Source organism: Chiloscyllium plagiosum, unplaced genomic scaffold (genome assembly GCF_037043375.1).
Source record: "Chiloscyllium plagiosum isolate Xiang-an unplaced genomic scaffold, Cpla_swu_hap1 HiC_scaffold_48, whole genome shotgun sequence".
NCBI classification, from domain to species: Eukaryota; Metazoa; Chordata; class Chondrichthyes; order Orectolobiformes; family Hemiscylliidae; genus Chiloscyllium; species Chiloscyllium plagiosum.
Window position 1 is genome coordinate 39,527,558 of NW_028270186.1, and position 26,115 is coordinate 39,553,672.

Here is a 26,115-nt window from a genome sequence, read left to right on the forward strand (position 1 = left end):
GCGAGTGTCCCTCTCTTGTTCTCTGTGTGTGTGTCTGTGTTTGTGTGTGCGTGTCCCTGCTTCGCTGTGAGTCTGCTTGTATCCCCCTCACTGTGTGTGTGTTTGCGTGACCCTCCTTCGATTTGCATGTGTGTGTCCCCGTCCCTCGCAGTATGTGTGTGTGTGTGTGTGTCCCTTCCTTGCCGTGTATCCCCTCACTGTGTGTATGTTCGTGTCCCTCTATCGCTGTGTGTGTGTGTGTGTGTATATTTGTGCGTGTCCCTCCCTCGCTTTACGTTTGTGTGCCCCCTCTCAATTTGTGTGCACATGCCCTCCCCCTCACGGTGTGTGTGCTTGTCCCTCCTTCGCTGTGTGTCCGTGTCCCTCCCTAGCTGTGTGTGTCCATGCTCCCTCCCTCGCTGCGTGTTTCAGCGTGTCCCTCCCTCGCTCTGTGTGTGTGTGTGTGTGTGCCCCTCCCTCGCTGTGTGTGTGTGTGCCCCTCCCTCACTGTGTGTGTGTGTGTCCCTCACTCTCTGTGTATGTGTGTGCCCCTCCCTCACTGTGTATGTGCGCGTGCATGTCCTTCCCTCGCTGTGTCTGTGTCCCTTCGCTGGGTGTCTCTCCCTCGCTGTGTGTGTGTCCCTTCCTCGCTGTGCGTGTGTGTGTGTGTGCTCCCTCGCTGTGTGTGTGCGTGTACCTCCCTTGCTCTGTATGTGTGTGTGTATGTGTCTGTCTGTGGGTGTATCCCTTCCTCACTGTGTGTGTATGTCCCTCCCTTGCTGTGTACGTGTGAGTTTCCCCCCCTTGCTCTGTGTATGTGTGTGTGTGTGTGTGTGTGTGTGTCCCTCTTGGTGTGCGTGTGTGTGCTTGGCCCTCCCTCGTTGTGTGAGCATGTGTCTCCCCCCTCGCTGTTTGTGCGCGTGTCCCTGTCTTGCTGTGTGTTTGTGTGTGTCCACGTCCCTCACTGGCTGTGTGTGCGCGTGCCCCTCTCTCGCTGTGTGTCTGTGTTTGTGTGCTTGAGCATGAGCGTGTTCATCCCTCGTTTTGTGTACGTGTCCCCTCTTGCTATGAGTATGTGTGACCCTTTTACAGTGTATGTGAGTGTCCTTCCCTCGCTGCGTGTATGTGTGTGTATGCGTGTCCCTCCCTCGCTGTGTGTCTGTGTATGTGTGCGTGTCCCTCCCTTGCTTTGTGCGTGTGTGTGCGCCTCTTGCTTTGTGTGTGCGCGTCACTCCGTCGCTCTGTGAGTGTGTGTCCGTCCCTTGTATGCGTGTGTGTCCCTCCCTTGCTCTTTGTGCATGTCCCCACCATTGTGTGTCCGCATCGCGCCTCGCTGTGTGAATGCCTGTCCCCCCTTGCTGTGTGTGCGTGTGTCCCTCTCTCGCCATGTCTGTGCGTGTCCCCTCTCGCTGTGTGTGTGCCCCCTCTCAATTTCTGTGCACATGCCCTCCCCCTCGCCATGTGTCTGCTTATCCCTCCTTTCCTGTGTGTGTGTGTGTGTGTGTCCCTCTCTCGCTCTGTGTGTTTGTGTATATCCCACATGTGTGTGCATGTCCTTCCCTCCCTGTGTGTGTGTGTGTGTGTGTGTGTGTCCCTCCCTCGCTGTGTGTGTGTGTCCCTCTCTCACTGTGTGTGTGTGTGTGTGTGTGTCCCTCTCTCACTGTGTGTGTGTGTGTGTCCCTCTCTCACTGTGTGTGTGTGTGTGTGTGTGTGTGTGTGTGTCCCTCCCTCGCTGTGTGTGTGTGTGTGTGTGTCCCTCCCTCGCTGTGTGTGTGTGTGTGTCCCTCCCTCGCTGTGTGTGTGTGTGTGTCCCTCCCTCGCTGTGTGTGTGTGTGTGTCCCTCCCTCGCTGTGTGTGTGTGTGTCCCTTCCTCGCTGTGTGTGTGTGTGTGTGTCCCTCCCTCGCTGTGTGTGTGTGTGTGTGTGTCCCTCCCTCGCTGTGAGTGTGTGTCCCTCTCTCACTTTGTGTGTGTGTGTGTGTGTCCCTCCCTCGCTGTGTGTGTGTGTCCCTCCCTCGCTGTGTGTGTGTGTCCCTCCCTCGCTGTGTGTGTGTGTCCCTCGCTGTGTGTGTGTGTGTCCCTCCCTCGCTGTGTGTGTGTGTGTGTGTGTGTGTGTGTCCCTCCCTCGCTGTGAGTGTGTGTCCCTCTCTCACTTTGTGTGTGTGTGTGTGTGTCCCTCCCTCGCTGTGTGTGTGTGTCCCTCCCTCGCTGTGTGTGTGTGTCCCTCGCTGTGTGTGTGTGTGTCCCTCCCTCGCTGTGTGTGTGTGTGTGTGAGTGTCCCTCCCTCGCTGTGTGTGAGTGTCCCTCCCTCGCTGTGTGTGTGTGTGTGTGTGTGTGTGTGTGTCCCTCCCTCGCTGTGTGTGAGTGTCCCTCCCTTGCTGTGTGTGTGTGTCCCTCCCTCACTCTGTGTGTGTACGTTTCACTCCCTCGGTGTTTGTGTGTCCCTCGCTGTTTGTGTGTGTCTGTGTCCCACGCTCGCTGTGTTGTGTGTGTGTGTGTGCGTGTGTGTCACTCTTTCACTGTGTGTGCATGTCCCTCACTCTCTGTGTGTGCGTGTCCATCCCTCGTTGTGTGTACGTGTGTGGCTGTGTGTGCGCACGCACGCGTGTCCCTCCCTCGCTGTGTGTGTGTGTGTGTGTGTGTGTGTGTATGTCTCCCTCGCTGTGTATGTGCATGTCCGTCCCTCGCTGTGTGTGCATGTCACTCCCACACTGTTTGTGCATGTCCTTCCCTCCGTAGCTCTGTGTGAGTGTGTGTGTGTTTGTGTGTGTCTCTCTCTCGTTGTGTGTGCATGTCCCTCCCTGGATGTGTGTGCACGTATCACTCCCTTGCTGTCTGTGTGTGTCCGTCCCTTGTGTGTGTCCGTCCCTCCCTTGCTCTTTGTGTATATCCCCCTCACTGTGTGTGCGCATCTCCCCTCGGTGTGTGAGTGCATGTCCCCCCTTGCTGTGTGTGCGTGTGTCCCTCCCTCACTGTGCCTGCGCGTGTCCCCTCTCGCTGTGTGTGCGTGCACTCTCTCAATTTCTGTGCACATGCCCTCCCCCTCGCCATGTGTCTGCTTGTCCCTCCTTCCCTGTGTGTGTGTCCCTCCCTCGCTGTGTGTGCGTGTAACCCTCCCTCGCTGCGTGTCTCAGCACGTCCCTCCCTCGCTGTGTCTGTGTGTTCCTTCCTCGCTGTGTGTGTGTACGTGTCAAACCGTCACAGTATGTGCTTGTGTGTCCCCCCTTCACTGCGTGTCCCTCACTCGCTGTTTGTTTGTGTGTCATTCCATCGCGTTGTGTATGTGTCTCTCTCACGCTGTGTGAGTGCATGTCCCTCCCTCGCTCTGTGTGTGTGTGTGTGTGTGTGTGTGTGTGTGTGTGCGTGCGTGAGTGTTTACGTGCGTGTCCCTCCCTCTGAGTGTGTGTGTGTGTTCGTGTAAGTGTGTCTCCCTCCCATGCTGTGTGTGTGTGTCCCTCTTGCTGTGCATGTGTGCGTGGCCCTCCGTCGCTGCGTGTGCATGTCTCCCCGTGGCTGAGAGTACGTGTGTCCCTCTCTTGCTCTGTGTGAGTGTGTGTGTGTGTGTCCCTGTAGATGTGCACGCGTGTGTGTAGCCTTCCCTCTTGTGTGCGCACGTGTCTCCCCCTCGCTGTGTTTGCGAGTGTCTCTCTCTTTCTCTGTTTGTGTCTGCGTGTGTGTGTTTGTGTGTGTATCCCTCCCTCGCTCTGTGTGTATGTGTCTCACCCTCGCTGTGTGTGCGTGTCCCTCCCTCGCTGTCTGTGTGCATGTGTCTCCCCCTCGCTGTGTTTGCGAGTGTTCCTCTCTTGCTCTGTGTGTGCGTGTTTGTGTGCGTGTGTCCCTCCCCTCGCTGTGTGTGTGTCCATCTCTCACTGCGTGTGTCTGTGTTTGTGTGCTTGCGCATGCCCCTCCCTCAGTGTGTGTGTGTCCCACTTGCTGTGAGTATGTGTGTCCCTCTTGCAGTGTATGTGAGTGCCTCTCCCTCGCTGTGTGTCTGTGTGCCCCACCCTCACTTTGTGTGTGTGTGTCCCTCTAGCTCTGTGTGTGCGTGTCACTCCCTCACTCTTTGTGTGTGTGTGTGTGTCCCTTGTGCGTGTGTGTTTGTCCCTCCATTGCTCTTTGTGTATATCCCCTCACTGTGTGCGCTTCTCCCCTCGCTTAGTGAGTGCATGTCCCTCCTCGCTATGTGTGCGTGTCCCTCCCTCGCCGAGTCTGTGCGTGTCCTCTCTCACAATGTGTGAATATCCCCTCTCAATTTCTGTAAACATGCCCTCCCCCTCGCCATGTGTGTGCTTGTCCCTCCTTCCTTGTGTGTGTGTGTCCCGACCTTGCTGTGTATGAAGGTGTCCCTCCCTCGCTGTGTGTCTTTGTGTATGTCCCTCCCTCGCTGTGTGTGTGCATGTCCTTCCCTCCCTCGCTCTGTGTGTGCGCGTGTCCCTCCCTCAGAGTGTGTGTATGTGTGTGTGTACCTCCCTCGCTGTGTGTGTGTTTCTCGCTCGCTGCGTGTGTGTGTGTGTGTGTGTGTCCCTCCCTCGCTGTGTGTTTGCGGGTAACCCTCTCACTGTGTGTGTTTACGTATCGCTCCCTCGCTGTGCGTGTCCCTCCCTCGCTGTGTGTGCACCTGTCCCTTCCTTGCTCTGTGTGTGTGTGTGTATCTGTGTGTCCCTCCCTCGCTTTGCGTTTGTGTGTGTGTGTGTGTCCGTCCTTTGTGTGTGAGTGTGTGACCAGCTTGCTGTGTGCGTGTGTCCCACCCTTGCCATGTCTGTGTGTCCCGTCTCGCTGTGTGTGCGTGCCCCCTCTCAATTTCTGTGCACATGCCCTCCCCCTCGACATGTGTGTGTGTTTGTCCCTCCTTCACGATGTGTGCGTATCCCTCCCTTGCAGTGTGTCTGCGTCTATTCCCCTCACCATAAGTGTGTGTGTTTGTCACTCCCTCGCTGTGTGTGCGTCTGTCCCTTGCTCTGTGTTTATGTGTGTGTGTATGTGCGCGTGTCCCTCCTTCGCTTTACGTGTGTGTGTCCCCGTCCCTCGCTGTGTGTATGTGCGCGTTCCTCCCTCGCGCTGTGTGTCCCCGTCCCTTGCAGTGTGTGTGTGTCCCTCCCTTGCCGTCTATCTGTCTGTATTCCCCTCTCTGTGTGTGTCTTTGCGCGTCCCTCTCTCGCTTTGTGTGTGTGTGCCCCCTCTCAATTTGTGTGCACATGCCCTCCCCCTTGCGGTGTGTGTGCTTGTCCCTCCTTCGCTATGTGTCCCTCCCTCGCTGTCTGTGTGAGTGTCCCTTCATTGCTGTGTGTGTGTGTCCTTTCCTCACTATGTGTGAGCGTGTCCCTCCCTCGCTGTGTGTGAGCGTGTCCCTCCCTCGCTGTGTGTGAGCGTGTCCCTCCCTCGCTGTGTGTGAGCGTGTCCCTCCCTCGCTGTGTGTGAGCGTGTCCCTCCCTCGCTGTGTGTGAGCGTGTCCCTCCCTCGCTGTGAGTGAGCGTGTCCCTCCCTCGCTGTGAGTGAGCGTGTCCCTCCCTCGCTGTGAGTGAGCGTGTCCCTCCCTCGCTGTGAGTGAGCGTGTCCCTCCCTCGCTGTGAGTGTGCGTGTCCCTCCCTCGCTGTGTGTGAGCGTGTCCCTCCCTCGCTGTGTGTGAGCGTGTCCCTCCCTCGCTGTGTGTGAGCGTGTCCCTCCCTCGCTGTGTGTGAGCGTGTCCCTCCCTCGCTGTGTGTGAGCGTGTCCCTCCCTCGCTGTGTGTGAGCGTGTCCCTCCCTCGCTGTGTGTGAGCGTGTCCCTCCCTCGCTGTGTGTGTGCATGTACTCCCCTCACTGTGTGTGCGTGTCCTTCCCTTGCTCTGTATGTGTGTATATGTATGTGTGTGTGTGTGTGTGCGGATGCATGTCCCCCCCCTTCGCTGTGTGTGTCAGTGTCCCTCCCTCACTGTGTGTGTATGTCCTCCCTCGCTGTGTGCGTGTCCCACCCTCGCTGTGTGCGTGTCCCACCCTCACTGTGTGTGTATGTCCTCCCTCGCTGTGTGTGTCCCACCCTCGCTGTATTTGTGTGTGTCCCTCCCTCGCTGTGTGCGTGTCCCACCCTCGTTGCGTGTGTGCGTGTCCCTCCCTCGCTTCGTGTGTGCGTGTCCCTCCCTCACTGTGGGAGTGCGTGTCCCCCTCGCTGTGTGTGTGTGCATGTCCTTCCCTCGCTGTGTGTGTGTGTGTGTGTGTGTGTGTGTGTGTCCCTCCCTCACTGTGTTTGCGTGTCGCTCCATTGCTGAGTGTGTGTGTGTGTGTCCAAAATTTGCACCATCAGTGAATTGGCCATCATAGACTGTAGTATTCAGGAATGTGTGCTTTAAGTAAGTTCACCACGAGAAATGCAGTATTTAATGTACAGGTAGAGGGGTGGGTTTGGGTAGGATGCTCTTCAGAGGTTTGGAATGGACTGGTTGGGCCGAATGGCCTGGTTACACACGATGGCAATTCTATTCAGGTTATTGTCCAGCCCTGTCAACCATCCCCGTCTCTTACACCTGGCCTTATCCCCAATATTCTCCTTAACACTGTCATCTCCTCCAGACTCTAAAACCCTCCTTGGCGATGTAAGCTTCTCCAGTCCTTGCAAAGATCGATATGTCCGTCACCTCTTCCTGCGTTTAGAACCCTCCCTATAACTATTACCATTTGGTACAGCACTCCCAATCATTGTTCCCTCTTGAAACTCCCACAAACATTTGTATCTCTGAAAACTCATCTGGAATGTCTCAACTTCCCTTTGACAGTTACGTGCTGAGACCTGCTCTATATCAGTGAAGTAATTAACTCTTGGCAACACTCACTGTTATAACCTCCCTCCAGCCTTACAGCACTGAGGATCTGTAGAAGCTCTTTTCAACCCGACAGCCATCTCTGTGTCTGTAATCTCCTCCACTCCCCATAATACATTCTCTCTGAGCTCTTCTGTAGTCCACTAAACACTCCCTAACACTGTCTGTATCAGTGTAACCTTCTCCAAAAACACAACCTTCCCTATCTGTGTAAATCCCTACACCAGTCCTTGTCCCTCTCAGCTCCGTCTAACAATACAACCCTCCATGTCTGTGTATTCACCTTCAGTCCCTACTCACCTCCCTATCTGTGTAACCTTCTCCATGCATTTTTGCTTCAGTCTCTTCAACTGTCCCTGTCAGTGTAACCTCTTCCAGGCACGAATATCCTCCTTTTTGACTTACTCAGACCACACAACCCTCACTATCTATAACCTACTCCTGTCTGAGAAACCTCTCTCTGCAAATTGCTCCAACTCTTCAACTCTCCATAAGTTCCTGCAGCTCTTACATCCCTCCCTATCTACCAAATCTCTTCCAGTCCCTAAACACCAAGTCTGTGGAGACCCGACCTCCATCCCTATCAGTGCAATCCTCTCAGGTCTCTGCAGTACTCCTGATCTGTCGAACTCACTCTATGCCTGTGCCTCTCCCAATCCAGTCCCTACAAAACCTACTATCTATTTAACACCCTCCTGTCACTATCACCCCCATGCCAATGTAAGCTCCTCCTGTGTCTCCACCATCTACCCATCTTCATAACCTTGTCCAGCTCTTACACCACTATCTGTTTAAACGTCACCTTCCTCTACAACTTCCTCCTGTTTGTGCTATGCTCCCTTATCTGTGAAACTGTCTCTGACCAAAATTGTTATCCCAGTCTCTGAAAAGAAATCCAGATTCGACAGCCTCCATAACCCCTAGAACCTAAGCCTTTCTATGTCTATAAACATCTTCAGTCACGACTACCCAGCATATCTCTGTTTGTTCTTCCAGTCGATACAAACACCTTTATCTCTGTAATCTGCTCAGCTCCCTAAAACACTCCCTGTCAGTGATCCAGCCCTGGCCTACAAACATCCTTATCCCTGTAAACGTCTCTATCCCTCCCAACATTCTCATCTCCATGAACCCCGGTCAGCACTACAACTCTCCACATTTCTGTAACCTCCTGTGGGTCTATGGTTCTCCCACCCTGTGAAACCACCTCCAGTCCCCATATCCCTCCCAATCTGGGTCTTCTGCTACAGATCAGACCATTGCTGTCTCTGTAAACACCTCCACTCCTGACAACTCTTCCCATTTGTGTAACCTCGTTCAGATCCCATACTCTCCAGCTTCCTGAATTCTCTTTCTGCATTGCAACCAAAACCACATGTTTATGTAATATCCACCAGTGCTTTACACCCTCCCCAACTCAGTAACCACTTGCAGCCCTAACAAAACACCTAAACTGTGAAACCCCTCATTTCCCTACAATCCTCCCCCCTCCCTCCTCAAATGCCTTCATCACCATCAAACCACACAATTACTGAAGCCTCCTTTTGGCACTGCAAACCTCCTAATGTCTGCAAAATCCTCCAGTCCTGATATTTATCTCTGTCTCCTTAACCCCCACCACCCTCCAGTGTCCTTCTGGGGAACATGGCAGAGGAGGGAAGATTTGTGAAGTCCAAGCCATGTTACGGAGATAGAATCCTTGGAATTACAGATTTGGTCGAATGTCTGTGGTGTGCAGATTATTTGTGAGGACTCTAAAGACAGGATTTATGACTACTTGGAAAACCATTGTTAAATTAGCCACAGTCAGTATGGGTTTGTGAGGGGTCAGGTCATGCCTCACAAACCTTATTGAATTCTTTGAGGATATGGCAGAATATGTTGATGGCTCATTCAGAAAAGAAGGAAAATTGGGATACAGGGAAATCTGTCTGTCTGGATACAGGATTGGATGGCCTAGAGAAGACAGAGGGTGGCAGCAGATGGACAGTATTGAGCCTGGAGCTCAGTGACCAGTGGTGTTCTGTAACAATCGGCTCTGGGACTCTGCTCTTTGTGATTTTTGTAAATGACTTGGATGTGGATGTTGGAGAGTGGGTTAGTAAGTTTGCCAATAACATGAAGGTTGGTGGAGTGGTGGGGAATGTGGAGGGCTGTTGTAGGTTGCAATGGGACATTGACAGAACGCAGAGCTGGGCTGGAAGTGGCAGATGGAGTTCAATCTGGAAAAAGTGTGAAGTGATTCATTCTGGAAGGTCGAATTTGAATACAGAATACAGGGTGAAAGGCAGAATACTTGGCAGTGCGGAGGAACAGAGAGATCATGGGGTCCTTGTCCATAGATCCCTCAAAATCACCACGCACGTTGGTAGGGTTGTTAAAAAGGCATATGTTGCATTGGCTTTCCTTAGCAAGGGGATTGACTGTAAGAGCCGTGAGGTTTCACTGCATACTTATAGCGTCCTGGTGAGACCACACTTGGAATATTGTGTTCAGTTCTGGTCCCCTGTTTACAGGAAGGATGTGCAAGTTTTAGAGAGCGTACCCAGGAGATTTACCAAGATGCTGCCTGGAATGGAGGGCAGTTCTTACGAAGAAAGGTTAAGGGAGCTAAGGTTTTTTTCATTGGAGTGAAGAAGGGGGCGGGGTGACTTTGTGGAGGTGAACAAGATGATGAGAGGCACAGAGAGAGTGAATAGTCAGAGACGTTTCCTCCTATGGCATAAATGGCTATTACAAGGGGGTGTAATTTTAAGGTGAATGGAGGATGGATCAGAGGATAGAGAATGGTAGGTGGTTGGATGGACTGTCAATGGTGGTAGTAAAATTAGACACATCTGGGACATTTAATAGACTCTTGGACAGACACATGGATAATAGTACAACGAAGGGTATGTAAGTTAGTTTGATCTTACAGTCGGATAAAAGGTTGGCATAGCATCATGGTCGAAGGGTTTTGGGCTGAACTGTTCTGTGTTCTATGTTCTGTCTGGTAAACTGGGTAATAAGCTCAGATCAGTGTAAAAAGGATATGGCATTCAGGAGGAGCTAGTGAACTGGATACAAAATTTGCTTGATGGTTGTAGACAGAGAGTGATGGGAGACATGTTGTTTTTCTGACTGGAGGCATGTGACCAGCGGTGTAGTTGGTCCACTGGTTTTTGTTATTTGGATAAATGGTTTGGATGGAAATATTGGTTTCCTGGTAAGTAATTGTTTTGGGTGACACTGAAATTGGTGGTAATGTGGACAGTGAAGAAGGTTATATATGATACAACAGGATGAACAGTAAGCTGGGATAGTGGGTGAAGAATAGCAGATGGAGTTTAATTAGATAAATGTGAAGTGTTCCATTTTGGTGAAACAAATCAGGGTGGGACTTGTACAGTTAATGTTCGGGCACTGGGTAGTGTTGTCAGTCAGAGACCCAGTGACCCAAGTACACAGTTCTTTGAATGTGGTGTCACAGGTAGACAGGCTGGTGAAACAGGCGTTTGGGATGGTTACCTTCATTGGGGAGAGCATTAAGAGTAAGAGTTGGGATGTCATGTTGTGGCTGTAAAAGACGTTGGTGGGGCCACCATAAAAACATTGTTGAGCAGTAGGAAGAACTCATCTAGTTCACTAACTTCCTTTCGGGAAGGACATCAAATATTCTAACCTGGTCTGGCCGACATGTGACTCCAGACCCACAGCAATACAACTGACTCTGAGCTGCCCTCTGGGTAATTAGCAGTGGGGTCAAAGAATGTTGTTCCAGGCAGTGACACCCACATCCCATGAATGAATATATAAAAATACATATGTCCCTCCCTACCTCTGCAAACTCCTCCAGCTGCAGCAATCCGTCCTGGCTTTGTAACACCCTGACCACTCTCTGTAACACTCTCACCACCTCCAGCACCTTCACATCTCCCTGTTCCTATTGTGTCAATGAACCCTGACCGTGGCTTCCCTTCCCACAGCCCTCCTCCTGCGAGCAGACCCATTACAATGCATTAACATTTACTCCTAAAACACACTCTCACTTCAGGATTTTAAGTACTTTTTGGTGATCTTCTCAGCATCATAATCTAGTATGATTCCTTTTGCCCTGAGTGAGGGATCAGTGGGAATTTCTTGCTGAGGTTTTTACTGTTTCAGTGGAATGTCTTTTTGTTGAGTGTTTTTTACACTGTTCCTTCAAATGTTTTCCACTGTCCATTTACAGGCACATATTTCAGTCTGTTTAGCCTGTTTACCTTGGCCAGTTCTCCTCTTAAACTCATGTCATTGGCTATTTTTGTTTCTAGTTGTAGCTTGTCCTTTCTTTAAAACTTTATATTTATTTAAACTGCACTTTATCACAATTTCCCGAAGGATCTCTGCAGGTGACATTACTCATTCACTAAGTTTCATTACACGGTCGCTCTGCGATAGTTATGTCCCGAGCCAGTTGCACAATGTGTTTTTCAAAGAAACACTGAAAAAAAATTCTCCGAACTCCTTTCAACATCAATGTTGACCGTGTGTTTGTCCCAGATTATACAAATATTGAAGTTTTCCAAAATTATCACAATGCCGTTGTTAAAAAATTCCAATGAGTTCCTGTTTAATGCAGTGATGAGCAACGGAATGCTGTTCGGTTGCTAAAACTGTTCTGCTGCTTGTGTCCTTGGCAAGTAGTAGTCGGAATTTAGACTGACTCTACTTCATGATCTGAGGCCAAATGCTTTCTCTGTAATGCCTTTGTTAACCATTATTGTTAGTGTTACCCATTTTGCCTGAGTTTGCACAAGATTACGAACCACTGAATATTTTTGTTCACCCTGTATCCATGTCTCCCTGGTGTCTAAATCTCTTTTATCTCTGTGTCACAAATCCATTGACCTTTTTGCAGCAACGTTGTCCATTCAAAAAAAAATTACATACTCTCTACCACAATTTTCTGTCACAAATCTATTCGCTGATGTACAATTTTAGTTAAACTCTATCCCTTCCTGTTCCTTTCTGCTTGTCTTCAGCCACATTCCCATGCTGTTCCATTGCTTCACCTTTTCTATTTGGATTTGGAAAGCTCCTTTCACCTGCATCCTCTCTGTCAGTTTAATGCCCTGTCCATAAACCTACCGACATGATTGGCCAGGACCCTGGTCCCAGCACAGTTCCAGGGGGACCATCCTAATAGATTTTTAAATCAGGTATGGGATGTGTGAGTCTCTGGCTGACCAGCCTTTCTTCCCCTGTCCTAGAAGCCCTTGAACTGAGTAACGTGCTCGGCCATTTCAGAGGGTAATCGAGAGGCAAACACTTTGCTGTGGGGATGTTGTGCAGACCACGTGAGGATGGGCAGATGTCCTTCTCGAAAGGACAAGTGTTTGGATTTGTTGTATATCAGCAATGGTTTCATACTTATTTGTGGATTGTTAATTATTATTTTTAAAATTATTGATTTCAAATGTCTCCTTTTCAGATGGCGGGATTCAATCCTGCCTCCCCTGAACATGAGCTGAGGTTTTGGATACATTCTCTCGCAATAATACCACTCGGCCATCACTTCGCCTGCTCACTGGGTGCTCATCCCTGAGCACTGATACCAGGGCATCATGAAGCTAAACCCATTTTTCCGACACAATTGTGTGATCCTGACACCTTCCAGCAATCTGGGAATATTACTTAATATCGCTCCATTTTCCAGACCTCTGTGGAACTCAGTGCCATCCTCCATGTGTAACCCTCACTGCATCTGTTTTATTTCCCATTCTGTCTATTTCTCTGTCTCCTGTAGTTACTCAGGAAAGTCCTGACTCAATAGCCTTCCCAGCTGCTGGGTGGATCGTCCATCACCACATGGAACGCAGTTGGTCTGCCAGAGAGAGACAAAGGGAAAGGAGATCTGGATCCTTCAATAAATCCTGTAGTGAAGTAAGGTCACCCACAGTGCACAGAGCAAAGAACAATGAGAGGGCTCCAAACATCTGTTAACACAACATGACATAGATACAGTGCTGGAGGGGGAGCACAGTACACACACACACAGACTCCAGGCTCAATCACCACCCCAATGTAAGTTCTGTCATATTAAAACTCACTACTCTGCAACAGTGTATCTATGGCATGTCTTGTGGTCCAGTGTCTTCAATAATATTTAATTCCTATAACAGATCCTATCGCTGTAACCTCCTCCCTTCCCGATACTCCCTCCACATACTTGAAATGTACTGCATTCCAGACTACCAGCCCTATCGCTGTAACTTGCTTCAGTGTCTACAACATGCCTTACCTCGGTAGTCTGCTCCTCCAATAAGGTAAAAACAAGGACTACAGATGCTGGAAACCAGAGTCTAGATTAGAGTGGTGCTGGAAAAGCTCAGCAGGTCAGGCAGCATCCCAGGAACAGGAAAATTGATGTTTCCTTTATCAGGAACAGATGCCGGGAGCCAGCAGAGTGGGGAGATAAATGAGAGGGGAGTGGGGATGGGGAGAAAGTAGCATAGAGCACAATAGGTGAATGGGGTGGGGAAGAAGGTGATAGGTCAGAGTGGAGGATGGAGGAAGGTAGCAAAGAGTACAATGGGTGAATGGGGGTGGGGATGGGGGTGCGAGGGTGGAATGGATAGGTGGAAAGGGAGATAGGTCATGAGTGTGGTGCTGAGCTGGAAGGCTGGAGGGGGGTGAGATGGGGGAAGGGGAAATGAGGAAACTGGTGAAGACCACATTGATGCCCTGGGGTTGAAGTGTTCCGAGCCGGAAGGTGAGGCGTTCTTCCTCCAGGCGTTGGGCGGTAAGGAAGTGGTGGTGGAGGAAGCACAGGAGCTGCATGTCCTCGGCAGAGTGGGAGGGGGAGTTGAAATGTTGGGCCATAGGGCGGTGGGGTTGATTGGTGCGGGTGTACCAGAGATGTTCCCTAAAGTGCTCCGCTAGGAGGTGTCCAGTCTCCCCAATGTAGAGGAGGCGATGGAGCCTGTAACTGGAGTGGGTGTGGTGTTAGGGGGAATGGGGATGGAGTCATGAGCAGGGGCGGTGTTCCCCTCAGGGTTCTGGGGGCTGGGATGGTGACGGGACCTGGGGGGGGTGTCAGCAGAATGCAGGTGAGTAGCGTTGATGTGGGCGGAAGTGGTGGCAAACACGGCAGTGGGGGAGCGTGGAAATCACTGCGTGTGTGACATCAGCGATGATGTGAGGGGTGGAAGTGATGTCAGAGATGGAAATGTGTTGCTGGAAAAGCGCAGCAGGTCAGGCAGCATCTAGGGAACAGGAGAATCGACGTTTCGGGCATTAGCCCTTCTTCAGGAAGTGATGTCACTTGTGGTGTATGAGGAATTGTGAGGGGCAGAAAAGGCATTTACTTTATTTTAACCAATAATTTCCTGTCACCAATCTGTTTGACAATGTCATATTTCAATTAAACTCAGTCCCTTACTGTTTCTTTCTTTTGGTCTTCATTCACATCTCCATGGTGTTCCAATATTTCAACCTTTCTCTTTGGACTTGGGAATTTCCATTCACCTCAGACCTGTCCCCCTCCTCATCTGTGTCCATTTATAACACACTGCATAATCTGGTACCAGAGGAGCCTATCCCAATAAAATAACTCAGTCTTCTCTGAGTACTGGTAGCAGTGCTCACTGGTCAGAACCACTTCTGATAATACCCGTTGTGTGATCCTGATACATTCCTGCATTCTGCTGATATCACTGTCTCTCTCCATGTGGTATCCCTCACTGTGTGGGTCTAATTGCTGTCTCTGTCAGTGTCTCTCGCTCTTCCAGCTATTCCAGATCCTGAGCCAACAGCATTCTCCACTCCAGAGGGAAGCAACTGCACAGGCCATGGATGGAGACTGGGAATTTCCAGATCTCTGTGGGACTCAGTGCCATTCTCCATGTGTAACCTTCATTGCATCAATGTAATTTTTCATTCTGTCTACTTCTCTGACTCCTGTAGGTATTCCTGATGTCCCTGACTCAACAGAATTCCCAATTCCTGTCTCGTCCATCACCACATTGAAGACAGTTGGTCAGCCAGAGAGAGATGGAGAGTGAGATCTGGAGCCTTCAGTAAATCCTGCAATCGGTAAGATCACTCACAGTAAACAGCACAGGGAGGAGTTAGTGGACTTTAATTCAGACCCTGAGGGCATGATGTAGGAACAATGCTGGGCAAGGAACATGAGAAAATTCTCAGGCTTCATTATCACCATCTTGTCTGTAAATTCATCTGTTCCACAGAACCCTCCCTATGTCTGTCAGTATCTCTGCTGTCTGTTTCATCGATACCACTTCCCCTATCTCTATCAGCCCCTACAATCCTGCTTATCCCTGTAAGCTCCTCATATCAGTAAAACTCTCCAAGTTTCTGCCTTTGCCTTTAATCCCGGGTTCTGTCACATCTCTCCTTAACTGTGAAAAACAACTTGTCAGTTCCTTAAGCCATCCCTGTCAGTGTAGCCCTTTCCAGACCTGAAAAACTTCCCTGTCTTTGTGACTTTTTTGAACTCCTATTACCTTCATGATCTCTGTAACCTTCCAGTCACGACAACAAAAAAGTTCTGTATCTTCGTAACTCCACCAGCTGTTAGACTCCTCCTTGTCTTTGGACACAAAGCAGAGTGACTCTGCTTCTCTCATAAATTGGTTTCTACATTTCTAATGATGACTATGAACTCTTCCTGTCTCTAAAACGCACTCAGTCTCTGTAAACTCTGCTGGTCCCGCTTCATGTAATTTCCTTCAGAAACTGCAAACCTCTATGCCTTTAATCTCCTCCAGATGCAACCACGCAGTTTATTTCTATAACCCCCATGAGTCATAGAGTCATAGAGATGTACAATATGGAAACAACCCATCCACGCCGACCAGATATCCCAACCCAATCTAGTCCCACCTGCCAACACCCGGCCCATATCCCTCCAAACCCTTCCTATTCATATACCCATCCAAATGCCTCTTAAATGTTGCAATTGTACCAGCCTCCACCACATCCTCTGGCAGCTCACTCCATACACGTACCATTCTCTGTGTGAAAAAGTTGCCCCTTAGGTCTCTTTTATATCTTTCTCCTCTCACCCTAAATCTATGCCCTCTAGTTCTGCACTCCCCAACCCCAGGGAAAAGAGTTTGTCTATTTATCCTATCATCCATTTATCCATACCCCTCATAATTTTGTAAACCACTGTAAGGTCACCCCTCAGCCTCCGACACTCCAGGGAAAACAGCTCCAACCTGTTCAGCCTCTCCCACTGGCTCAAACACTCCAACCCAGGCAAAATCCTTGTAAATCTTTTCTGATCCCTTTCAAGTTTCACAACATCTTTCCAATAGCAAGGAGACCAGAATTGCACAAAATACTCCAACAGTGGCCTAACCAATGTCCTGTGCAGCCGCAACATGACCTCCCAACTCCTGTACTCAATACTCTGACCAATAAAGGAAAGCATACAAAATCCCTTCTTCACTATCCTATCTACCTGTGACTCCACTGCCAAAGAGCTATGAACCTGCACTCCAAGGTCTGTTTGTTCAGCAACACTCCCGTGCATCTTACCATTACGTCTAAGTCCTGCTAAGATTTGCTTTCCCAAAATGCAACACCTTGTATTTATCTGAATTAAACTCCATCTGCCACTTAGCCCATTGGCCCACCTGTTCCAGATCTGAGGAAACCGTCTTCGCTGTCCACTGCACCTCCAATTTTGGTGTCATCTGCAAACTTACTAACTGTACCTCTTATGCTCGCATCCAAATCATTTATGTAATTGACAAAATGTAGAGGACCCAGCACCAATCCTTGTGGCACTCCACTGGTTACAGGTCTCCAATCTGAAAAACAACCCTCCACCACCACTCTTTTACCTTTGAGCCAGTTCTGTATCCAAATGGCTAGTTTTCCCTGTAATCCATGAGATCTAACCTTGCTAATCAGTCTCCCATGGGGAAACCTTGTTGAATGCCTTACTGAAATCCATACAGATCACATCTATCACTCTGCCCTCATCAATCGTCTTTGTTACTTTGTTACTTCTTGATTTCCCACGCACAAAGCAATGTTGACTATCCCTAATCAGTCCTTGCCTTTCCAAATACATGTACATCCTGTCCCTCAGGATTCCCTCCAACAACTTGCCCACCACCGAGGTCAGGCTCACCGGTCTATAGTTCCCTGACTTGTCTTTACCGCCCGTCTTAAACAGTGGCACCACTTTTGCCAACCTCCAGTCTTCCGGCATGTCACCTGTGACTATCGATGATACAACTATCTCAGCAAGAGGCCCAGCAATCACTTCTCTAGCTTCTCACAGAGTTCTCGAGTACACCTGACCAAGTCCTGGGGATTTATCCACCTTTAAGCATTTCAAGATATCCGGCACTTCCTCCTCTGTATATCTGGACTTTTTGAAAGATGTCATCATCGATTTCCCTACAGTTTATATCTTCGATATCCTTTTCCACAGTAAATACTGATGCAAATATTCATTTAGTAGCTCCCCCATTTTCTGTGGCTCCACACAAAGGCCGCCTTGCTGATCTTTGTGGGGCCCTATTCTCTCCCCAGTTACCCTTTTGTCCTTAGTATATTTGTAAAAACCCTTTGCATTCTCCTTAATTCTATTTGCCAAAGCTATGTCATGTCCCCTTTTTGTCCTCACTGGGCGGTCCCGCAGGAATATCCTCTCTCAGTCCTGCTGGGATGTTTCACCAATCAGAACCAGCAGCTCTCCTCCTCTCTCAGCTCCCCTTCTGTCCTTCCTGCAGCATCTGTCCCCTGGAACATTGTGCTGCCGGTCCCCTCCCTCCCTCTGCTGTTGTTCTGTAATACCTGTGAATTTTCAGTCCCATGTTCCCATCCATGCCATGCGCTCATCTGCCTTAACTGTCAGGCCTTTTACATCAAAGTCAGTGCAGTTTTATTGATCGGTTTTCCCTCATTGCCTGCTCTGCTCTTGCCTGCCTTATCGCTTGAAATGACTCTTTGAAATTCAGTCCCAACTTCAAACTTCAGTCTCTAGCCTGAGACAATCCCCCTCACTGTGGACAACACCCTCACCCTTCATGTCATCTGTAAACCTTCTGCTATCACATCCAACTCATTAATGTACATAATAAACAGCGATGGTTCCTGCACAGATCCCTGTGGTACATCCGCTGGTGAAAGGCTCCTCATCACCGAAACAACCTTCCACCAGTGTTGGATCCAATTTCCCAACTTGCCTTGGATCCTAGTGGCTCTTCCCTTTTGGACCAGCCTTCCATGTGGGACCTTGTCAAAGGCAGTACTGAACCCAATGGAACCCACATCATCTGCACTGCCCTCATCAAGATTTTTCAATCATAATTTCAAAGAAAACTCAGCTGAATTCATCAGACAGGATCTTCCTTTGCCAAATCCATGCTGAATATCCCTAATTGCTTCCTGCCTTTTCAGTTATTGATTCAAACTGTCCCTCAGAATTGTTCCCAATAATTTCCCTCCCCCTGTTGTCAGACTGTCTGCTCTGTAATTACCTGGCCTATCCTTTGGGTCCAGTGACCACAACTGTCTTCGTTTTAACATTGTTATGGAAAAAGATCAGGCAGATTGACAGATTAAGGTGTGAAACTGGAGCAGGGCCAGATTTGGGGACATGAGGCAGGATTGAGCAGAGGTGAATTGGGTGAATTAAAAATCACACAACACCAAGTTATAGTCCAACAGGTTTATTTCAAAGCACTAGCTTTCAAAGCGCAGGTGATCAGCCTAAAAGATGAAAGGCTTAGACAACATGTGTTTGATATTACATTCCATGACACTGCTATCATGTTGCTATAAATTCTGAGCCTTAAGATTGTGCTCCACAACCACCTGATGAAGTAGCGCTCCGAAACCTAGTGCCTCCGAATAAACCTGCTGGACTGGAAGCTGGGGTTGTGTGATTTTTAACTTTGCCCATCCCAGCCACCACCGGCTCCTCCACATTATGACTATCATCGATTGGGCAAGACTGTTTGAAGAAAAATGAATGACTGGAAAACGGGATGCTTCTAAAAGTGTGATCTCAAGAATCCAGGGCCAGTATGTCCCTGTTAGAGTGAAGGGAAAATCTGGCAGGTTCAGGGATCCCTGGCTGATGAGGGATATTGTGGCTCTGTTCAGGAAAAAGCAAACAGCATACATAGAGTTTCAGCTATTCATATCTTCTTCCAGTCCGAAGGACATGATCAATCTCAGGTCCCTGCAGCACTCCTGATCTTTATAACTCACTGCAATGCCTGTGACTATCTGATCCAGTTCCGAAAAGACTCACTATCTGTGTAACATCCTCCCTTGCCTTTCACCCATCCTGTCAATGTCAGGTCTTCCATTCTGTCCCTCATCTGCTCATCTCCATAACCTTCTCCATCTCTTACACCCCTATCTGTGTAAATGTCACCTTCCCCTACAAACTTTCCCACTTTGACCAAACTGCAGGAGTTACTAATGCTCCCTTATCTGTGAAACTGCCTCCCACCAAAATGGATGTCCTTATCTCCTGCTAAAATTGTAAGACACCACACCCTCTATACCTAAATAACTTGCAGAACCTAAGCCTTTCAATAACTATAAACATCTTCAGTCACGACTGCCCTCCACATGTCTGTTTGTTCTTCTAATCTATAAAACCGTCTAGATTTCTGTAATCTGCTCCATTCACATAAAACACCCCTGTCTGTGCAAACCACCCCATCCTATCAACATCTTTATGCCTGTAACTGCTGCATCCCTCCCCACCTCCTCATCTCCATGAACTCCTGTAGACCCTACAGCTCTCCACATTTCTGTAACACCCTGTGACTCTCTGGTCCTCCCTCCCTGTGAAACCACCTCCAGTCCCCACACCCCTCCCAGTCTGGGTCGTTTGCTCCAGGTCAGACCATTGCTGTGTCTGTTACCTCCTGACAATCCTAGCAACCATTCCTATTTGTGTCTCTTAATTCCGATCCCATCTCTCCAGCTTTCTGAAACCTCTTTGTGCCATTGTGAGCCTCCTTATTTAGAATATAGAGCGGTACAGCACAGAGCAGGCCCTTCGGCCCTCGATGTTGCACTGACCCTTTATCCTACTCTCAGATTAAACTAAACTAAAGGCCCCACATTTTACTATCATCCAAGTGCCTATCTAAGTGTTGCTTATGTAACTAATGTATTGGTCTCCACTACAAATATTGGCGGTCCATTCCATGCATCTGCCACTCTGTGTGTAAAAAAAAAAACCCTATCACATCTCCCGTTAAACATTCTCCAAACACCTTCCATTTATGTTCCCTCGTTATAGCCATTTTTGCAATGGGAGAAGTATCTGGTTATCCTCTCTATCGAGGCCTCAAATCATCTCGTTCACTTCTATCAAGTCACTCCTCATCCTTTTTCATTCCAATGAGAAAAGCCCAAATGCTCTCAACCTACCTTCATTAGACCTCCACTCCTGATAAATCTACTCTGCACCCTCTCTAAAGCTTCCACATCTTTCTGATAATGAGGCAGCCAGAACTGAACACAATATACCAAATGTTCTCTAACCAGATAGAGCTGCAGCATAACTTCATGGAACTTAAACTCAATCCCGCTGCTAATGAAAGCCAACACAACAAACACCTTCTGAACAAGGCAATCAACTTGAGTGATAACATTGAGGGATCTATGGACGTGGACTTCAAGATTCTTCTGTTCCTCCACACTGTCAAGAATCCTGCCTTTCACCCTGTAAAGGTTGTCTGTGGAATCCTGCAATCTTACACCCTCCCTATCTTGGTAACTTCCTGTGATCCCTACAACTCTCGCAAACAGTGAAACCTCTTCATATCCCGACAATCCTCCTTCGCTCTGTAACCTCCTTTATTAGCATCTGCCCTCAAAAGTCCTGAAGCCTCCTTTTTTTACCACAGCAGTATTCCTAATATCTGCAATACCGTCTCATCCTGATCTCATTCACTGTCTCTGCAACCCCATCACCCTCTAGTCCCCTCTGGGGAATATTGCAGAGTAAAGGAAGGGTTGTAGAGTCCGGGTCATGTTACAGAAGTAAGAAGGGCTGCAGAATCTGGAGGATGGTACAAATGTATGAAGGGACGTGGATCCTGAGGAGGCTAGAGGGAGCAGGATTCATAGAACCTACAGGATGGGACCGAGAATGGTTTGTGGAACCTGAAGGATATTACAATTTAAATGACTGACTCTTTTTGATTGGACTATTTATGCAGATATTTATCATGATGGCTGTGCACAGCTTCAGATTGCCAGGCTGGGAGATGTGAGCTCAGATGTGAATCTATTTGCCCATTCTGACTGTGTGCCTGACACTGACCTGGTGCTGCTCAGGTAGAAAGCATTCTCCGTGTATATTTACGTGACTGACCAGAGCTCACCACATCCAAGCCTTTGTTTGGAATGTTCTTTATTTTTTTCATTATTTTCAAGTGACAATTCCGCAAGATGCAGTAATTGGGGAGTTTCCATTTTGAGAGAATGAAACCTTTACCATTGGAAATTGGGAAGCCTTCCAAAATGAGATAACGGCAGTCCAGAGACAGTATCCAGCATTCCTGTTAGGGTGAAAGGAAAGGCTGGTAAGGTGTAGGGAATGCTGGATGATTAGAAAATTTGAGGTTTTATTTCAGAAAAAGAAGTAAGCATATGTCAGATACAGGATTAGTGGTGCTGGAAGAGCACAGCACTTCAGGCAGCATCCGAGGACAGGCAAAATCCGAGGACAGGCAAAATCGGATTTTGCCTGTCCTCGGATGCTGCCTGAACTGCTGTGCTCTTCTAGCACCACTAATCCAGAATCTGGTTTCCAGCATCTGCAGTCATTGTTTTTACCTATATGTCAGATACAGACAGGAGGTCTCCCAACATATTTGTTCCTCAGTCTGCCACAGGTTATTCAGGGTCTGTACACTCGTATCAAATTGATGACCCATTCTTATTTCACAGTTCCACTAACACAGTGGCCAATCCCATAAGAATGTCCTCTCTAAGTATTGCTGTGATGGTTCATGCACTCAAAACCCACCACCACGTGTCCTTCCTCTCTTGCCAACCCTTCCATGCTTCCTGTGGTCTCTCTACCTTGAAACAATGATTTGTTGGTCCTATCCCTCCCTCAGCAGTGTTTCTGTAATGATTTGATTAGATTAGTTTACTTCCAGTGTGGAAACAGGCCCTTTGGTCCAAAACGTCTACACTGACTCTCCGAAGAGCAACCCACCAAGACCCATTCCCCTACATTTACATCTTCACCAAACATGACGGGCAACTTAGCATAGCCAATTCACCTAAACTGCACATCTTTGTGACTGTGGGAGGAAACCAGAGCACCCGGAGGAAACCCACGCAGACACGGGGAGAATGTGCATATTCCACACAGATAGTAGCACAATGATAACTATAATCTCCAAGTCCCATATACCCATCCATCCCCGTGTTCATCTTCCTTAGCTGTCAGGCCCCTTGCATTGAAATAAATGCAGGTTAATCATCAGTTTTTCCCTATTCCCTGCTATGTTCTTGCCTGCCTTGTCTGTTGGAATTGCTCTCTTTAACTTGTGTAACAGTCTCAATCTTCTTTCTGTCTTTATGACAGTTTAAGGTCCACTAGTTTATACACTCTCAAGCCGCTTCTCTAATTTGCCCCACCAGAATGTTGGTCCACATCCCACCCCCAGGTCAGGTCCATTCCCCACCCTGTCTCCCTGTGCTAACCCCTTCAGGGATCTATGGACTTGTCCACCAAGGTCCCTGTATTCCTCAGCACTCCACAAGGACCTAACATTCATTATGTCTGTCTGTCGCTTATCATTCCTCCCACAGGGTATTATCTCACTTCGATCACTCTAAACCCTGCTCAAATTATCATCTGAAAGACATTGAACTGTAGGCTGAGATCAACCGTCGCACTGTGGACAGAACCTCACCTTTCATGTCATTTGCGAGCCTACTAATGGTTCATTCTGCTTTCACATCCGAGTTGTTAATGCCCATTATAAACAGCAATGGTTCCTGCACAGATCCCTGTGGTACACCCACTGGTGAAGGAATTTCAAACACGAAGCAGTCTGTCCACCAATTGTGGATCCAATTTACCAACTTGCCTTGGAACCCAATGGCTTTTTACTTTTGGATCAGCCTTCCGTGTGTGAACTTGTCAAAGGCCTTATTCAATTCCATGTAACATCTGCATTGCCCTCATCAATACGTTTAGACACCATTTCAAAACACTCCACTGACTTTCTCAGACAGTATCCTCCTCTCCCAAATCCGTGAGGATTGAGCCGAGATGATCTTTACCTTTTTAAGTGTTGATTTGTCCTCAGAATTGTTTCCAATAATGTCCCTCCCCCTGCTGTCAGACTATCTGCTCTGTAATTACCTGGCCTATCCCTGCTGCTCCTGAACAAAGGAACCACATTAGTGATCCTCCAGTCATTCGGCACTTCATCTGTGACCAGAAAACTATTAAATATATCCACCAGGGCCCCAGCAACCTCCTCCCTTACCTCCCATAGCAGCCTGGGATACATTTTATTGGGCACTGGGGATTTCTCCAGCTTTATGCCTATGAAAACATTTAATACCTCCTCCGTATTGATCTTAACATGTTCTCGAACCTCACCATCCCAACTAAAATCCCTGGCTCCTGTGTGAATGCAGATGAGAATTATTCATTGAAGACCTCACCTACATGCACAGATTGTCTCTTTTATTTCTAACAGGCCTCATTACTTCCTCAGTAATCCTCTTATTCTAAACATATTGATAAGATACCTTGTGACTTTTCCTTAATAGTATCTGACAAGGATATTTTATGGTCATTGTGTGTCCCTCATTTCTAAGGATATCCTTGCAGTCCCTACACTTTTGAATGGCTTCACCTGGTTTTATTGCACTGTGTTTTCTTTTTAAAACTCACGATGTCGCTTGATCAGTATTTACTGGATTTGCTGCCTTTACTATTCCCTCGTCAGGAACACACTGGCCCTGAATTCTCACTGTATCACTTTAACATACTCCCACTTTCCAAATATGGACAAACTGCAGATAGTCTTCCCAGTATATGTTTGCCAGAACCTCTCGAAGAAAGAGATACTGATAGGAGACTCAGTTGTGAGGGGGACAGACAGGAAACTGTGTGCCCGCAGAAGAGACCCCAGGTGGTGTGCTGCCTCCTGGTAACCAGGGTCAAGGATGTCTCTGAGCGGTTACTGAACATTCTGAAGGGGAGGATGAACATCCAGAGGTCATTGTGCACATCGGTCCACATGACAGAGGTAGACGATGGGATGGGGTCCTGTGAAATGAGTATCAGGAGTTAGGTACGAAGTTAAAAAGCAGGACCTCAAGGGAAGTGATCTCCAGATTGCTCTCAGTGCCACCTGCCCCAGTGAGGATAGAAATAGAAAGATAGGCCAGATACATGTGTGGCTGAGGAGCTGGTGGGGGTGGGGTTAAGGTTTGGATCACTGAGATCTCTTTTGGGGTAGAGGTGACCTATACAAGATGATGGGTTTGACTTGAACCAGAGGGACGCCAGTATCCCAGCGGGGAGATTTGTTAGTGTTATTCGGGGAGGGTTTAAAAAGGTTTGGCAGGGACTCTCAATAAGGGAGGGCCTATCGACCAGTCAACAGAAAAATGCATCAGCCATCGAGAACAAGTTTGCTATTCAGGATATCCAAGGGCACAGCCAAGGTAGGGAAAAGACTTTTGGTTTAACATGCATTTATTTCAATGCACGAGGCCTGACTGGTAAGGAAGACGAGCTCAGAGCGTGGATTTGCTCTGGGGACTGGGATATTATAACCATAACAGAAACATGGCTGAGAGAAGGGCAGGACTGGCAGCTCAGTGTTCCAGGATACAGATGCTTCAGGCGTGACAGAAGGACAATTAAGTGAGGAGGGGGAGCTGCCCTTTTGATAAGGGATGGCAGAACAACAGCGCTTCGAGAGGATACTCTTTAAGAGTCATCAAATGAGGCCATATGTTTAGACGTTAGAAACAAAAAGGGGGTGTGCACTCTGTTCTGACAGTCTTCAAGATTCCCAAATAGCCAGCGGATGTGAGAGGAACAGATGTGTAGAGAGATTGCAGGTACCTAATGAAATAATAATGTAGTATTGGTTGGAGATGTTAACTTCCCCTGGATGGACTGGGCCACCCACAGATTAAAAGGCCCATACGGAATTCAATTTGTCAAATGTGTCCAAGAAGTTTTCTGAAATCAAGATGTAACTCGAACAAGGCCTAACTCTACTCAGGTGGGTGCAACACCGGACCTCCCCTCAGACAGCGTGGTCAGGCAAGTCACTGAATAATCAATCAGAGAACACTTTGGGTCCAGTGACCACAACTGTCTTAGTTTTAACATAGTTATGGAAAAAGATCAAACAGGTCCACAGAATAAGGTGTGAAACTGGAGCAGGGCCAATTTTGGGGCTATTTGGCAGAATCGAGCAGAGGTTGATCGGGTGAATTAAAAAATCGCACAACACCAGGTTATAGTCCAACAGGTTTATTTCGAAGCACCAGCTTTCGAAGCGCAGGTGGTCATCCTAAAAGTGAAAGGCAGAAACTAAATGTGTTTGATATTACGTTCCATGACATTGCCATCCTGTTGCTATAAATTCTGTGCCGTACGACTGTGCTCCACAACCACCTGATGAAGAAGCAGTGCTCTGAAGCCTAGTGCCTCCAAATAAACCTGCTGGACTGGAACCTGGTGTTGTGTGATTTTTAACATTGTCCACCCCAGTCCAACAACGTCTCCTCTACATTATGATTACCATCGATTGGGTGAGTATGTGTGAAGGAAAAGGAATGACTGACAAATGGGAGGCTTTTAAAAGGGTGATCTCAAGAATCCTGGGCCAGTGTGTTCCAGTGAAGGGAGAATCTGGCAGGTTCAGAGATCCCTGGCTGCTGAGGGATATTGAGGCTCTGTTCAGGAAAAAGAAAACAGTATACATAGAGTTTAAGCTATTCGTATCTTCTTCCAGTCCTAAAGATATCATCAATCTGTGGAGACCTTGCAATCCTCTCAGGTCCCTGCAGCACTCCTGATCTGTAGATCTCACTGCAATGTCTGTGACTATCTGATCCAGTTCCAAAAAGACTCACTATCTGTGTAACATCCTCCCTTGCCTATCACCCATCCTGTCAATGTCAGGTCTTCCAGTCTGTTCATCATCCACCCATACATTGACTTTAAGTTATTTGTATCTTTTTCCAGACCGAAAGATACAATCAATTTTTTAGACCGTACAATCCTCTCGGGTCCGTGCAGCATCCCTGATCTGTAGAACTCACTCCAATGCCTGTGACTATCTGATCCACTTCCAAAAAGACTCACTAT

General features: G+C 48.3%; 1 long non-coding RNA gene across 1 annotated transcript in view; it reads left to right on the forward strand.

The window, feature by feature from the left end:
* The first annotated feature begins 12,362 nt into the window (after positions 1-12,362).
* The window catches only part of LOC148135881 (uncharacterized), a 44,742-nt gene continuing 30,989 nt past the window's right edge, over positions 12,363-26,115 (forward strand). The window contains exons 1-2 of the long non-coding RNA XR_015754808.1: positions 12,363-12,674; positions 14,697-14,825. This is a non-coding gene — a long non-coding RNA (uncharacterized LOC148135881). The remainder of the gene's footprint in view (positions 12,675-14,696; positions 14,826-26,115) is intronic.